We start from the raw sequence: 16,412 nt of genomic DNA, 5'->3' as shown, positions 1-16,412 counted from the left end.
GCTTGCACCTCTAATCTGGATGTATCTGATTATTACTAATCATAAGCAGTTGCACTTGGATCCTTGGCACTTGTGTATGTCTGTAAAGTCATTGGGTAGATTTCAGTGGTATTGTTTATCACCTCTACTAATTAGCATGACATGAATTTCCATTCTTCCTCCTCAAATATAATACATTTTTTAAAAATTTGTTGTTTTTTTGGTGTGTGTATATAACAAAGAACATCTCAAAACATCCTACTCAACTATTACACCCACTTCCCATATGGCGCCCTCTCATAGCCTCCCTCCCCCCACTAGAGAGAGCCCTTATATTCTGATATCCCTGCTGCTGTCTGCTGTGTTGTCAGCACCCCCAGCCATTCCCTACTACTCACCCTTCTGGTGAATCTAGTCAGCCTATCTAGAGGTCTTTGTTTCAGGAGGGTCAGCTGTTCCTCATCTAGCAGCAATCAGTTGTCAATATTCCTTTAGATAAGATTGGTGTCTGCTGTTCCTTTTCCCAGTTCTATGCTGGGTTACAATCTGGGAGTCTCTTTGGCCACCCTGGCCCACAACTCAAAAGAAGGTATCTCCTATCTGGCATTGTAGCTTGTTATGTAACTTTTAGCTATGCATATGGACTCTTAAATTATATTGGCCCCTTTAATCTTTGGTTACACTTTCCTTTTGGGTGTTTAAGGCCATACAGTTGGCCCAGATAAACCAATTTATTTTTACTCCTAAGGTCATTTGAGGATCGTTCCTGAGGGGTCACATGAGCTTGGGAGGAGCCCCTGGCTCCTTTCTTTTACCAGTTCTGCCTATGTGAAGATAAGTCAAAGGTCCTGCTTGACCATGGTTGGCTTCTCTTGGAAGCATGGAAGAAATGATTCCTCTGTGTTTACCTGCCTCTTTGTAGACTGGACACTGGTTCAAGTCCATCTGGTGGGGTCTCCTTTTGAGAGATGCTCATAGTGCCCCTAGAACTTAGTTGACCTAGGAGGGCAAGGAGCAAAAACTGTCCTTTATGTCCCTCTGACAAAATTAGTATAGGCCTCAAAGCATGTCTGTTAAACATTCAAGAAGGTTAGTTCCATCAGTCTGGAACTTTTAATTACAGTGTGTCATGTAGATAAATCTTGGGCAAAGACCAATTGTTGTCAGATAAAACTTACCTAGGCATATATTTCTTGATCTCCTATGTATAATTTGTCAGTAGGTTGTAGAAGTAATATGGTGCCCTCTGGTTTTCAAAACTAGCTAGGCATTGTTTATCTCTCACATTGTCTCACCCCTCAAATTGAATGTTTTGAGAAAGTGAGCTCTTTAATATACGCAACATGTTTATAAACTGATAAGATGTGCTAGCCTCTGTGTTTAAAATGTAGACGGCACAGCTGATTTAAAGCAAATAATATTGAGATAAAAGCAGATTTCACCTGTTTGAGTATGTCATGTTTTGGTTTTCCTGCAAGGTAATATTTTTATGAACACATTTCATTTACCCAGTTGGTTTTTGTTTTGTTTTGTTTTGTTTTGTTTTTTAGGTAATATTCTTTTTCTTTCTTTTTTTTTTTTTTAGCTGACATCTCTTCTTTAATGATATTACCTTCAAAATTCCATATCTTTGTTCATGTTTAGGTAATATTCTTAATGACCTTGAGAAGCTCAAAAGGTCTATTTCCAGAGACCATATTTCTTTATGTTCTCAAATTCATGCAGAAATGTATCAATTAATAGTGAAAGTTTTGTATTAATTTAACAGTATAGTACTTTACACACAGTTATCATAAAATACTCATTTATTTCTAGAAATTGGAAGTATTAACATGGCATTACTTAGGAAATTTTCAGAATGATTTTTTAGATTTTCAGATAAGGACAATGTCATTTATAATCTTTGGTGTTTATATGATTAAAGTTAAACATTTTCTTCAAAGTATGTTAGTGGGAATAAAGGGCTAGTATGAAGTTTTATTTAAGCTAATATTAACTCCAAATTGGAAAAGTAGCAGTTTGAAAGCAGCTACTAAAAACACTTTATCAATAGTAGAAATCTCTCCATCAATTTTTAATTACTGACTCATATTTTGACCTTTTAGTTCGCTATTTCTGTGATTCAGTGTAGTAATATCACCCCAGAGATTAAAGGAGAGCATACATATCCCAGGGCTCCTAATTTATACTCAAGACTACTTCGTCAGGTGTAAGGACCTGGTCTGTCACTTCAATAATCCATTTAACAATGTATCCCAGTGTGTTGAGTAATTGGAAAAGGGCATTGCCATGCAAAATGAGACCCTAAGCATTAAGGAATTTACAAAGTTTACAAACTTTCCTAATAGAAATAGACCTGTATGTTGTAGAAAACCTAATGATTCTCCCAGAATAATTAGATGCACTTGTTCTCATAACTAAATACTACTACCCCATTGTTTCTTCTTATAGCTAGAGGAAACATGCAGCACCCAAACATTGCATGCATCTAAGCAATAGTAAAAGTGGATGGGACTTAAATAATGGTTGAATTCCACAAAGCAGTATCTGTCCCTCATTCCTTTAGGAACAGGAATAAGTCTATAACATGCAATATTTAGGGCTGCCAATCTTAGAGCAAAGGTTATATCGTAGTGTGTGTCTTCTACAAACAAAAGGAAGATCTGAGGGTAAAAGGTGTATGCCTGTAATCCTAGCATTCTGGGGATGGAGGCAGGAGGATCAGAAGTTCAAAGTTATCCTTGGCTACACAGTGAGTTCAAGGCCAGCCTGGCCTACAAGAGACCTTGTCTCAAAAACAATGAATAAGTGAGGTAAATTCCTTGATTCACTCTTCCTCCTTTCCTGCCTTCCTTTTTCTTCCATTCTCTTTCCCTTATTTCATCAGCAAATTTTACAGAAGTTTTCAAATTATGCATTGGAAATAATTTAACATGAAGCATAATTAACACTTAAAAAATATACCTGTTGCCTGGGCATGGTGGTACTCACTTGACATATCAGTACTCTAGTGACTGGGGATGAAAGAATTGTGAGTTCCAGGCCAGCTTGGGATGCATAGCAAGACCCTGTCTCAATAAGACAAAAAGAAAAAAAAGTATACCTTTTAAAGAAAAAGCAAATGGTAAGTGAATTTTCTAAACAAAGTATATATAAATAGAGCATAAACTGAATAAAACAATTTATGTGTACCTAAGTACTGGCAACATGTAACAGAGACCTTAGTCTTGGATCAGGGAACAGAACATTCTTGTACCCTATTTATAATACTGTTAATTCAACTATCTTCCTGGATAAATACTTTTATTTTACCTTGCCGTATATTGAAAACTAAAATTTACTTTCATAAACCACCTTACAACTTTGAAAATGTAGAGGGTTTTTTAATATCCCTTTTTCCACTAGTTATAAGTATACCAATATAGGGAACAGGGACTATAACTATTTGAGGTACTTTTCAAGAGAAATTTAAAATTAAAACCAGAAGCAAAATTATAAGATAATTGTACTCTACACACCCAAACTTCTAAACTCCTGCTCTTGAGTCTTAAGCTTCATATATAAAACCAAAACTGTAGGTTTACAGTTCCCTAGAAATTAACCATATATCTGTCTAAAAATAAGTTCTCGAAGTCTAACCTAAGGATATTTTGAGTAGTAAACATAAAAATGAACTCAGTTATCTCTTTTTTGTGTTTGCTTCAGACCTCACAAGTGCTAGGATTACAGGTATGAGCTACAATACCTTCAGACTTAGTTATCTTTCACCTAAATTTGTATCAAACCCATCATCTTATTTTAAAATTGTCAATGCCTGAAAATAGTTCATCAGTATTGTTTAGTCATTTTTTTCTTTATTAACCTTTTAATGAGCTTTTATGATTTGATTAAGAAAAAAACATGGTGTTTTCCCTCAGTTTACATATCTGGAAGTTTTTGCTTCTTTGACATATCCTTCTATGAGTTATGAGCTGGAAGAAACTCATCTTAATAATACTACAGGACTGGGAGTATAATTTAGTGGTAGAGCATTTGTCTCACATGTTTGAGGTCCTGTGTGTGTGTGTGTGTGTGTGTGTGTGTGTGTGCGCGCGCGCGCGCGTGTGTGTACATATATATTATATATACAGAGAGAGTTTATTTTAATGTGTGTAGCAGTAAGCAGTATGTCATTTATAGTATGTTAAATATTTTTGAGATTGGGTCTAATCCATGCCAGGCTGGCCTTGAATTCACTATGTAGCCATGACCTCAAACTTCTCATCCTCCCATCTCCACTCCATGGGTGCTGGTATTACAGGTATATACTGCCACACCCTTCGTACAATTCTTGGGATCAAACCTTGGAATTTGTGCATGCTATGCAAGTACTCAACTGAGTTACTTCTCCAGCCTCCATATTAGTTTTGTTAAGCAAATTAAACCTGTAACCAACCCTTTTAGTTAGGCAAACAGTGCATTTATTAATCCATCTCAATATTATATTCACATATAGCCGATGTTATTGTCAAATCATGAAATGAGTCTTGCTTTCTGTAAAATTACTTTCTTGGGACAAATATATAATAATATTTTATTCTGTTTGGTTCCTTTTTACAGTCCCATTCAGTTATGTTTTCCTTTTCTGTGAGCTTTTTAGCTGTTCCCAATGTCTATTTTAAATGTCTTCAAATGACTAGGAGAAATAACTATGGAGAAGGAATTAACTTAAAACAGCAATTCAAAAATACTCTAATATGTAATTGACAGTGCTAGCAACTAAAATTGATATCTATCTCAAAGAAAAGCTTTTTATAGAGGGAGTTAAACGAGAGAAGGCAAACTATTTCATGAAGAGTTTATAGTCCAGATGGGTAGAACAAATATACGTATATAAAATAACTGTTTCATTTCCTCTTCTGTACAATGAGTTAGTATACCAAAAACATCATGAGTGAAGAGTGCCAAATGCATGCTGAATAAAGAAATGTTCTAAGAGATATGGATGTAATCTAAGGAACACAATTCTTTAAATGTTTTGATAATCTTAAGATTGCAGAAAAATGAATGCAATGGCATTCCTCTTTAAGACAGGTCTGTTCATTGATCTGTCATCCTAGGAATTAGAGAATGGGAGAAATAGAGTGTTGAGTCCCCTAAGAAATCAGAGGTTGATTGATTTGAGGACTTTGATATTCTTTCCTACTGCCTTATTCCCTAGATATCCACATTTTAAAAGCCTTTGTGGTAAATGTTTTTATAGTAAATATATCAACTTCCAGAAGGTTTATTTTTAATTGCAAAATGAGATACAGAAATAAGCTAAAACACTTAGGAAAAAATACGTTGAATCATTAATATATGATTAGCTTTTGCATATATAATGAATAACTTCTTTTTTAGTTCAGATTATTTTCTATAGTGCATTTATTTGTACAGTGAAAAAGTAAGAAGTTTTATGGGTAGGTTTTCTTGGTGTGTATGTGTGTGTGTTTCCAAAGTACCCTGGTAGTCTGAAGCAGCCTTTGGGGGGGGGGGGCTTACAATATCTAATTAATTGACTCCATTTCCAACTTCTCATAAAGGGTAGACCCTACATACTACAAGTTATGTAACCTTGGAAAGCTGGGAGAAAGCACTGGGTTAATTTCTGTCAAGCCATTGAATTTTTTTAGGCAATGGTTTTCCCTCCTGTAAAATTAGGAAACAGACTGAACTGCAATGCCTTTTATATAGCTCCAAATAGTAATTAAGCAAAAATGACTATTGAGAACATTCTTCACTGTTGGCTTTTTGACTTTTAGGTGGTATTTATTTTTCATGATAGAAAACTCTACAGTGACTTTCCTTCTCTATCATTTAAATTCAGCAAGTGGCTAATGAAATAATATTCTTCACTTCAGAAAGATGTTTCATGCAATCATTAGGACAGGACCTAGCATGTTTGATCCACCTCTTAGCTCTCAAATACTAAATGTTGAACTCTCTTGGGTGGAGCATTAAGAGAAAGAAGAGGGCATGTGCCAGCCAGTAAACACAACCACTTCTCATTACAATATGATTGTTTGTTTAGAACATCTTCTAGATCCATTGAAATGGAATAATTAACATTCACAAGAGAGGATACGTGATTTGAGAAAATAATCCACATGTTCTTTTATTATTATATTGGGGAAATGAAAAGTGAGACAGGATCTCTTTCAGCCATTTTAGCTCTTAGATTATTTGCATACAGAAATAGAGAAAAAAAAACATACATGAACATACTACCCAGCATACATGGAGGTGTGTGATGCCACATAAAAGAGAGCATTCACTTAAAGCATCTAATTTTTTTCAGACTTTTTCCCCTAACTTTTAATTTGTTCAGGTTTTTCATATACCTAAATTTAAAAGTTAATTAGTAATAAAATTCACAGTGAAAAACAGCAGTCTCCTGAGGCCCTAGAAGCAAGTACATTAAACTCATTGGACCATTACTTACTGATAGTTGCCTCTGTATCTTCCATTTTTTATTGAGCTTTTGTAATTTTGTACATCTGTTCTTAATCAAATTTAGGCCCCTTCCCCCATCCATGTACCCACACCTCATGTATTCCATCATACACCTTAAGTCCTATCCAGTCAAGCATTTGTACCTAGATGTCCTTCAGTGTAAATTCGTCCACCAGAGTCTATAGCCAACCCTACTAGACATCATCCAGCATCAATCAATCAGTCTCCAATAGTTCTCAGTCTAGGGCTGGCCCACCATACATTTCTCTCCTCCCCTCTGGGCCCTTGTGTAATTGAGTTGGCATGGGTCCTATGCTCCATGCCACCATTGCCACAAGTTCACATGTGCAAGCTTCCAGTGGCCTGAAAGCCCAGTGTTCATGAACGCAGCCATAGCTCTTACACGTTCCACCCCTTCTTCCCCAATGGTCCCTGATCAGTGAGTGGGTAAGGTTCAATATAGGAGTCCTGTCCAGGGACACATGCTCTGCAGTCTCTTATTCTTTAAAACTTTGCCAGTTGTGGCCTTCTGTGTGCATCACACTCTGTTTTATAAGGAATCTTTACTGGTAAGAGTTGAGGGCTACATTAGTTTTCTCTCTACCCCTTGTTCCACTATGTTCCATGAGCCTTAGGTGTAGAGGTTCACCTGCAGATGTGTCACCTAGTTCTTGGCATCTCTCTGACGTATATTTTCTGTCTGAGCAGTTATAGAATTCTGCAGTCGCCTCCATCTATTGCAAAAAGGAGCTTCTTTGATGAAAGGTGTGTGGTACCTTGTCTGTAAATATAAGGATCCATATTTAGCATATGATAAAAAATTTCATTTGTCTAGAGATATGAAAGAGAATAGGGTTTTCTTTAGGATCTGTGTCCTTGCCTACCATGTGTATTTGGCGGAGTTTGCAGTGCCAGCCATGAGTTCACTCCCATTGAGAAGGCTTTGAGTCCAATTAGATAGCTGTTGATTGCCCCCCAGATAATAGTGTCACTACTGCACCAATAGAGGTAGTTTGCCTTGCATTCGTTATGGTGATTAGGGTTTAGGGCTGGGATGGACCATTGATTGTTTTTCCTCCCTTGACAGTTTGCATATTATCATCTAGCATTACTTCCGGTAGAAGGCCTCCAGGTCAAATCCCACTCCATTGCTCTAAGTCCTATATCCGAAGCATGGCCTGTCTTCAGCAGTAGGGTCTTATCTACTAGTTCTGGGAGATACCCAAGAGGTGGGTGTATTAGTTACTTTTAACTGTTGCTGTGATAGAAGCACCATGACCAAGGGAACTTATAAAAAAGGAAGAGTTTATTTAGCTTTTGGTTCCAAGGGACAAGAATCCATCATGGCGGGGAGGCATGGTGGCAGAGGTGGCTGGAAAGGGAGTGGAAGCTAAGTTCTCACATCTTCAGGCAGGCACAGGAAGCAAGAAAGTGACTTTAGATCTGGCAAGGCTTAAAGACTCTCTAAACCCACTCCCAGTGAAGTACTTCCTCCAGTATGGTCACACCTTCTAAGAACTCCCCAAACAGCTCCACCAACTGGGGACAACATGTCCAAATACTTGGAGCCTGTGGGGGAACATTTTCATTCAAACCATCACCTTTGGCAATAGCCTGTGTTATTTGGGGGAGTTTCCTGGACCATTCTCACCAGCATTCGCACCAGTAGTGAATGAGCATTCCACTTTCTTGATATCCTCTCCAGCATTTGGAGTCTGTTGTTCTCTTGATCTGACCCAGTCTGACTGGGGTGCAAGACAAAATCTTAAAGTGTTTTTTGTCTATATTTCTCTAATTACTAAGGATGTTGAACACTTTTTAAAGTGCTTCTTAGCCATTTTTATTTCTTTGTTTGAGAACTCTCTGTTCAGGTCTACTATAGCCCATCTTTTTATTGGGTCATTTATGTTCTTGTTTCTTGGTTTTTTGAATTCTTTGTATATTCTGGGTATTAATCCTCTGTCAGATGTGTAGCTGATAAAGACTTTCTCCCACTCGGTAGATTTCGTTTTCCCTTCCTTGGTTGTTCCTTTGCTGTACAGAGGCTTTGTAGTTTAATGAGGTCCCACTTACTGATTGTTGACTTTAATGCATGAGCAGCTGGTGTCCGATTTAGAAAATCCTTTCCTACACCTATATCTTGGAGGGTACTGCCTATGTTCTCTTGTGGAAGTATCTGAGTTTCAGGTTTTATATTGAGGTCTTTGATCCATTTGGAGTTGAACTTTGTGCATGGTAAAAGATAAGGGTCCAATTTCATTCTTCTGCCAGTGGAGATCCAGTTTTGCCAGCATCAGTTGTTGAAGATACTGTCTTTCCTCCATTGTGTGTTTTTAGCACCTTTGTCAAATATCAGGTGGCCGAAATTTTATGTACTCATGTTTAGGTCCTCTGTTTTTTTCCATTCACCTATGTGTCTATTTTTATGCCAGTATCATGTGGTTTTTATGGCTGTAGCTCTGTAATATAATCTATGAGATCTGGTATGGTGATTCCCCTAGCATTGTTCTTTTTTCCCAAGATTGTTTTGACTCTCCCTGAGTCATTCCATATGAATTTTAGGATGATTTTTTTCAATCTCTGTGAAAAAGGTTGTGGGTGGGGGCTAGAGAGATGGTTCATTGGTTAAGAACACTGGTTGTTCTTGCAGAAGACCCGGGTTTGCACCCCAGCACACACATGGCAGCTAACAACTGTCCGTAACTCCAGTCCCAGGGGATCCGACATCCTCTTCTGACCTCTGCAGGCATTGCATGACACAGGTGCACTTACCTACATGCAGGCAATACACACATACACATAAAATAAAAATAAATAAAAATTTTTTTAAAAGGTTGTATTTTGATTGTCATTGCATTGAATCTATAAATTGCTTTGGGTAAGATGGTCATTTTCACAATATTAATTCTACCAATCCATGAGCATGGTAGGTCTTCCCATGTCCTAGTGTCTTCCTCTATCTCTTTCTTTAGATATTTGAAATTTTCGTTGTAAAGATCTTTAATGCCTTTGGTTAGGTTTATTCCTAAATATTTTTCTAATATTTTATTTACATTTATTTATGTGTATGAGTGTATTGCCTGCATGTATGTAAGTGAACCCATGTCATGAAATGTCCAGGGAAGTCAGAAGGCATCAAATTCCCCTGGAACTGGAGATACAGATGGTTGTTAGACACCATGTGGGTGCTGGGAATCAAACCTGGGTCCTCTGTACGAGTAGTCAGTGCTCTTAACCACTGAGCCATCTCTCTAACCCCAATTCCTAAATATTTTTTAAGGCTATTGTGAAGGGGAGGGCTTCTTGAATGCTTTTTCTAGTTGCTTGTTATTGGTATATATACAGGCTACTGATTTTGTAAGTTGATTTTGTAACCTGCCTCTTCACAATGGCAATGATGAAAGTATTAATCGTTTCTAACAGTTTTCTAGTGGAAGTTTTGGGATTTCTTACATATACTATTATGTCATCTGCAAATAGAGATAATTTGACTTCCTTTTTTCCAATTAGTACTCCTTTAATTAACTTCTCTTGTCTTGTTGCTCTTACAAGAGTTTCGAACACTATATTGAAAAGGAGTGGAGTTAGTGGACAGCCCTGTCTGGTTCCTGATTTTAATAGGAATGCTTCCAGTTTTTCTCCACTTAGAATGATGTTGGCTATGGATTTGTTGTATATAGCTTTAATTATGTTGAGATATGTTCCCTCCAGACCAATTCCTTCTAGAACTTTTAACATGAATGCATGTTGTATTTTGTCAAAGGGCTTTTCTGTGTTTGTTGAGATGACCATGTGGTTTTTGTCTTTAAGTCTATTTATATGTTTTATTATATTTATTCACTTACATATATTGAACCCTCCCTGCATCTCTAGAATAAAGCCAACTTGATCATGGTGGATGATCTTTTTAATATGTGTCTATATGTGGTTTGTGAGCATTTTGTTAAGTATCTTTGCATCTATGTTCATTAAGGATATGGGTCTATAGTTTTCTTTTTTGTTGTTGTATCTTTACCTGGTTTTGGAATTAGAGTGACACTGGCTTCATAGAAGGGGTTTGGGAGTTCTCCCTCAGTTTCTATCTTTCTTGATAATTTAAGCAGTATTGGTTGTAGATCATCTTTGAAAGTCTGGTAGAATTCTGATGTGAATTCATCTGGGCCTGGGCTTTTTTTAGTAGGGAGGTTTAGTATTACTGTTTCAATTTCCTTATTTGTTATAGGTTTGTTTAAGCAGTTGATCTCTTCTTGGTTTAATTTTGATAGTTTCATGATTCATAAAAGAAATTCATCCATTTCTTTTAGGTTTTTTGACTTGAATGGAGAATAGATTTTTTGAATATTCTCTTACAATGTTCTGGATTTTTTTTTTTTTTTGGTGTCTGTTGCAGTGTTTCCCCCTTCATCTCTGATTTTGTTGATTCAGATTTGCTCTTTCTTTTGGTAAACTGTGCTAAGGATTTGTATATCTTGTTTAACCTTTCAAAAAACCAACTCGTAGATTCATTGACTTATTTGTATTGTTTTCTTTGTTTCTCTTTATTGATTTCTCCTCTGATTTTTGTCATTTCTTCTCATCTACTAGGTTTGGGGTTGGTTTGTTCTTCCTTTTCAGAGTCTTGAGTTGTACCATCAAGTTATTTACATATGCTCTTTCTGATTTTTTAATGTAGGCACTAAGAGCTATAAACTTCCTCTTAGGACTGCTTTTATGGTGTCCCAGGGGTTTTGTTTTGTTATATTTTCATTTTCATTTAGTTCCAGGAATACTTCTTTGACCCATTCATTATTCAGGAGTGTGTTGTTTACTCTCCATGAGTTTGTGTAGTTACTAGAGCTTCTTCTGCTATTGATTATTATAAGTTTTATTGCACTGTGGCCTGATAGAATGCATGGAATATTTCAACTTTTTGTATTTGTTGAGATTTGTTTTGTGTCCCAGAATGTGGTCAATTTTAGAAAACTTACATGGGCTGCTCAGTAGAAAGTGTATTCTTTGGTGCTTGGGTGGAATATTCTATATATGTCTATTAGGTCCATTTCATGTAATATGTCATTTAATTCAGATGTCTCTCTGTTTATTCTTTGTCCAATTGACCTGTCTATTAAAGATAGTAGGGTATTAAAGTCACCTACTATTACTGAGTTGGGGTTAATCTCTGTTTTATAGTCCTGGAGTGCTGTTTTTATGAAATTGGGTGCTCCAGAGTTTAGTACATATATGTTCATCATTGTAATATCTTCTTCGTCAATTGTTCCTTTGATTAGAATAAAGTTAACCCTCTTTATCTCTTCTGATTAGTTTTAATTAGAAGTCTGTTTTGTCAGATATTGGAATTGCAACACCATTTGCTTGGAATATTTTTTCCATCCTTTCACCCTATGGCAGTTTCTGTCCTTGAAGGTACAATGAGTTTCTTGAAGACAACAAAAAGATGAGTTTTCTTTCTTAATCCATTCCACTAGCCTATGTCTTTTGATAGGGGAGTTGAGACCATTGATACTTAGTGTTATGATTGAAAGATGTGACTTGGATACTGTCTTTTTAATTTGTGTTTGTGGCCCTCTTATTTGTTTCCATTATTATACCTTTCTTTGTTTTCTTTTTGTTGTCTCTTGGGTATACTTATTCCTTTCTTCTGTTCTTTGTATTGCTTCAAACCCTCTGCAGGGCTGGTTTTGTGACCATGAATTCTTTTAGCCTATTCATATCATGAAAAATTTAACATTCCCCTTCAACCATGATAGATAGCTTTGCTGGATAAAGTATTCGGGGTTGGCATGTGTGGTCATTTAGAATTGGGAATACTTTGGTCCAGGTTCTTCTGGCTTTCATAGTTTGTATTGAGAAGTCAGCTGTAATTCTGATGGGTTTTCCTTTATGTGTAACTTATTTTTCTCCATCAGCTTTCAGTATCCTCTCTTTGTTCTATACATTTAATGTTTTTATACTATGATAGGCTATGGGGAGTTTCTGTCTGGTCATGTTTAATTGGTGTCTTATGTGCTTCTTGAATCTCTATAGGTAAGTCTTTCATTAATTTAGGGGTTTTCTTCTATAATCCTGTTGAAGATCTGTTCAATGCCATTGGACTGAGATTCTCCTTCATGTATGCCTATAATTCATAGATTTGGTCTTTTCATGGTGTCCCACATTTCCTGAGTATTCCATTCCTGTGTGTTTTTTTAATTTTACATAGTCCTTGCTTCAGCATACTCCAGATCTTCAACTTTGTCTTCCAGTCTTGATATTCTGTTTTCCATTTCATTCATTGAACTTGTGGGACTTTGTCCTGTTGTTTCAAATTGCTTTATTTAGTTTTTCAATCTCATGTTCATTTCCATTTGGGTTTTTGTCAGTATTTCTATCTCTTTTGTGAATTTACTTTTTAAGACATGAATTTTTTATGATATTGTATTAAGCTACATAATTTGTATATTCTTGGGCTTCCATCACAAGTTTATGCCTGTCTTCTTTGAGTTGTTTGTGTTTTCTTAAAGTTCTTTGATCATGTTTGTGATTGTTCTTTTAAATCCTGCATCCTGGTGTTCCACAGGGTGGTTCCTTAGGACTAGTGATTTTGTTGGGGACATATTCTCTTCGTTTTTCATATTATTTGTGTTTTTGCACTGCCATTTAGGCATATAGATGTTCTTTGTTGGTTATGTGTCCAGTAGGAACTTCTACTCTGCTTTTGTTTAACTTAATTTTGGTTCTGTTTATATTGATTATATAGCTTGGATGCAGAGTCCTGACTGGGCAGGTCTGTCCAGCTTCTTGGGAACCAGGGACTTTTTTTTTTTTTTTTTTTGAGACAGGGTGTTACTGTAACAGCAGCTAGCCTGGAATTCACTAGGTAGACCAGGCTGGTCTTGGTCTCACAGAGATACACCTGCATCTGTCTCCTAATTGCTGGAATTTAAGGTCACACCATACCTGGCTCCATATTTTTTAATATAATGATTAGTTATTTCTTTTTGTTATTTTTATTTTAGGTGTATGAGTGTATTGCCTGCATGTGTGTAAGTGCAGCCATGTTGTACAATGCCCTCGGGGGTCAGATCCCCTGAAACTGGAGTTACAAAAGGTTATTATCCACCATGTGGGTGCTGGGACTCAAACCGTGGTCCCCTGCAAGAGCAGCCAGGTGTTCTTAACCTCTGAGCTATCTCTCCAGCCCTGGTAGCTATTTCTTGATCTTTCAGTGTGGAATTATTTTTTGACTTTTCCTATGAAAGATAAGGACTCAACCAACTCTTTACCTAACTTTTATTCTTTATGATAATACAGTGTAATACAAATTAGGGTTCTTATTATAACAAGAATCTGTTCATCATCATTATGGGGGTTCCCTTAACCATCTTGGATTCTACCTTTTTTATTTTTTGTTTATTCACCTTTGGTAGAGCACATCATGCAGTAGCACTCTGCAGAAAGAAAATAGGTAAGGGATAAATAATTTAAAGCCTTGAGTGACACTGCTTTCACATCACTCTTTGTTATAAACTAGTTAATCTGTGAATTTTGAAGTTGTTGCTCAGTATCTCTACCCTTTGTTTTGTTGACTGTTGCCAGAATCATTTTGTTCCTGAGCCATTTTTATATGTCTATTTTTGTTGTTGTTATTGTTGTTATTGATTTTTCTTTTGTTGCTGTTTTGTGAGGACTTTATGTTATGTTTTGTGATTCTGCAGATCAAATCCAAGACCTCTGCATGCTAGGCACTTGCTCTTACCACCAAGCTACACCCTTAATCCTTGTTTTGTTTTGCCTTCAGGTAACTTTTGGAATCTTTTCTATGTTCCTGGGGATACAGAATTTCATCTTCAGAGATCTGTAGGAGACAGAATCAATAAGACTCGGTATGAGGTAGAGTAGACATTTAAGAAGACTAGATTTCTGGTTCGGCTGACCAGATTATGCTTTTAACAAAGATGAGGACAGAAGATGAGTGGAGTACTTTATTTTTCTGGGCGTGAGAGTAGCCGGAAATAATAACTTCAGTTATAAATATGCTGAGTTTGAAGGACCATCTGGATAGTCTAGTCAGTTTCCAAAAAAGACTTGAAAATAAGAGTTTGAGACTCAGAAGAAAGGCCGTCTCAAAATAGAATCTAAGCCATCCTGCACCCATACAGCTATTAGCTAAATCAGACAGTTGTTAGGAATGTAACAACAGTACTGAAGAGATGGAAGAAGTCTGAATGCTGAACGCTGACACACACAATTGAGGATTACACTGAGAAGAATCATGAGAGATTTTTCTTGGTCATTGTTCCACTTCTGGTTATTTGATGCTTAAGATTTAATTAGTTGTGAAGAGTCTTTGAATTGCAAGAGGTAACTATTTGTGTTGTATATAACTAATGTTAAGCATTACTGTTGATCTAAATGCTTCTTATAGTATAAAATGCTATATATAATTATAAAAATGAAATTCTCTTGAGATCTTTAAAAGACATTTTGAAATGGCTGAAAGGAACAGGGTGCATGAAAAGTGCATAGTTAAAAGGAGTTGGAATTCAGTTCCAGGGAAATCCAATGCCCTCTTCTGACCTTCATGGGCATTGCATGACACAGGTACACTTATACACATGCAGGCAATACACTCATACACATAAAATAAAAATAATTAAAAAAAAATTTTTAAAGGAGTTGAAATTGCTAGGCATGGTCGTACAGGCCTTTAATCCCAGCACTTGGGAAGCAAAGGCAAGTAGATCTCTGTGAGATTAAGCCAACCTGGTCTGGAGTTAGAGTAGGTAAGGATGTATGAAATAAACACCATTGGTCAGTTATACCACCTCCTCTCTCTCTAGACTACTTATGCAATGTGGTATTTTCTTCAGAACAAAGTTGACAGTATTTTTCTTCATTTGCTCCTTTTCCATCTTGTTTGACTCTCTTCATTTAAAAAAAATTATTGAGAATTTCATACATGTATATAATGTGTTTTGATCAAATCCATGCCCACTCCCTCCCCTCCAACTCCTGCTATATCTTCCCATCACTTTTTTCTGACAACTTTGTGTACTCACTCTTTCTTATGGGGGGCGGGTTGCTACGCTAACATTTCCCTCTCTGAAGAGGTAACCCTAAAATCTTTTAGGGGTTAGATAAGAGCTCCGAAATACTTTTGATATTTTTGGCCTTCGGAACAGAATATGTTGCTAAGAGGCCCAAGGACGTTTTGACTTTCAGCCAAGAAACTGGCTTCATTTTGGGTCTTTCTTTTCTTTTTTTTTTTTTTTAATATGAACCGGTTTTTACCCTAACTGCCTAGCCACTTCCTACCTCCTGTTCTTATCACGCCATCCTCTGAAGGGGTTACCCAGATTACCAATAGGGAATAGGGACGCCGACCCCTCTGGCTTCTTCCATGCTGAACAGAGATGCAGGGTGAGACCCCTTCAGTGGGTCTGTGTAAAGGACTCCTAACTTGCATAACACTTATCTGTAGGAGGAAAAGAAAGTCCTTAACTGGTGCCTAGGAGATGTGAAGGAGAAGTAAAGGCAAGAGTAATTAGCATTACAAGTTCTAGACAGGGAACTAGAAAAAAGTCAGAACAGAGCAAATTTTAAATGTTAATGTCAGAGTCCATTGGATTTTCTTGACAAGGGCTTCCATAAGCATCCCTCTATTGGGTTCCTCCTCATTTTTCTTTTGTCTTCCAAGGTTGGACTCAAGAGTGATGGACTCAGGATTTGTTTTCAGGCACTTTGATAGTTTTTGGAGTGTCTAGAATCAGTGTCAGTTCCCTCTCAAAGGCTTCTGGATAGAGGGAGAAAACAAATTTAGTCATCATTTTAGAACAATATAGTGGGTTGTCTCACTTAGCTACAGGTGGGCACTACAGTATTGGAGACCAAGATAATGAAGTCTTACATCTGAGCAGCAGCACTTTCTGCTTAGAAACAAAATCATCAATGAGAAATAATTGTCTAAATAACATTTTATA

At 36.7% G+C, this 16,412-nt stretch overlaps 1 protein-coding gene and 1 non-coding gene across 3 annotated transcripts in view; both read left to right on the top strand.

Annotated features, from left to right (window-relative positions):
* Positions 1 to 16,412, top strand: part of Bcap29 (B cell receptor associated protein 29) — a 69,539-nt gene that overhangs the window by 29,673 nt on the left and 23,454 nt on the right. The gene's annotated exons all lie outside the window — the stretch shown is intronic.
* On the top strand, positions 2,511 to 2,631 carry LOC115069958. Its single transcript, XR_003849189.1, has one exon. It is a non-coding gene; the product is annotated as a small nucleolar RNA U109 (small nucleolar RNA).

The sequence above is a fragment of the Nannospalax galili genome, unplaced genomic scaffold, assembly GCF_000622305.1.
Source record: "Nannospalax galili isolate Female #2095 unplaced genomic scaffold, S.galili_v1.0 scaffold312, whole genome shotgun sequence".
Taxonomy (NCBI): Eukaryota; Metazoa; Chordata; class Mammalia; order Rodentia; family Spalacidae; genus Nannospalax; species Nannospalax galili.
The sequence above is the reverse complement of the archived record's forward strand: the minus strand, read 5'-3'. Positions and strand labels throughout refer to the sequence as shown.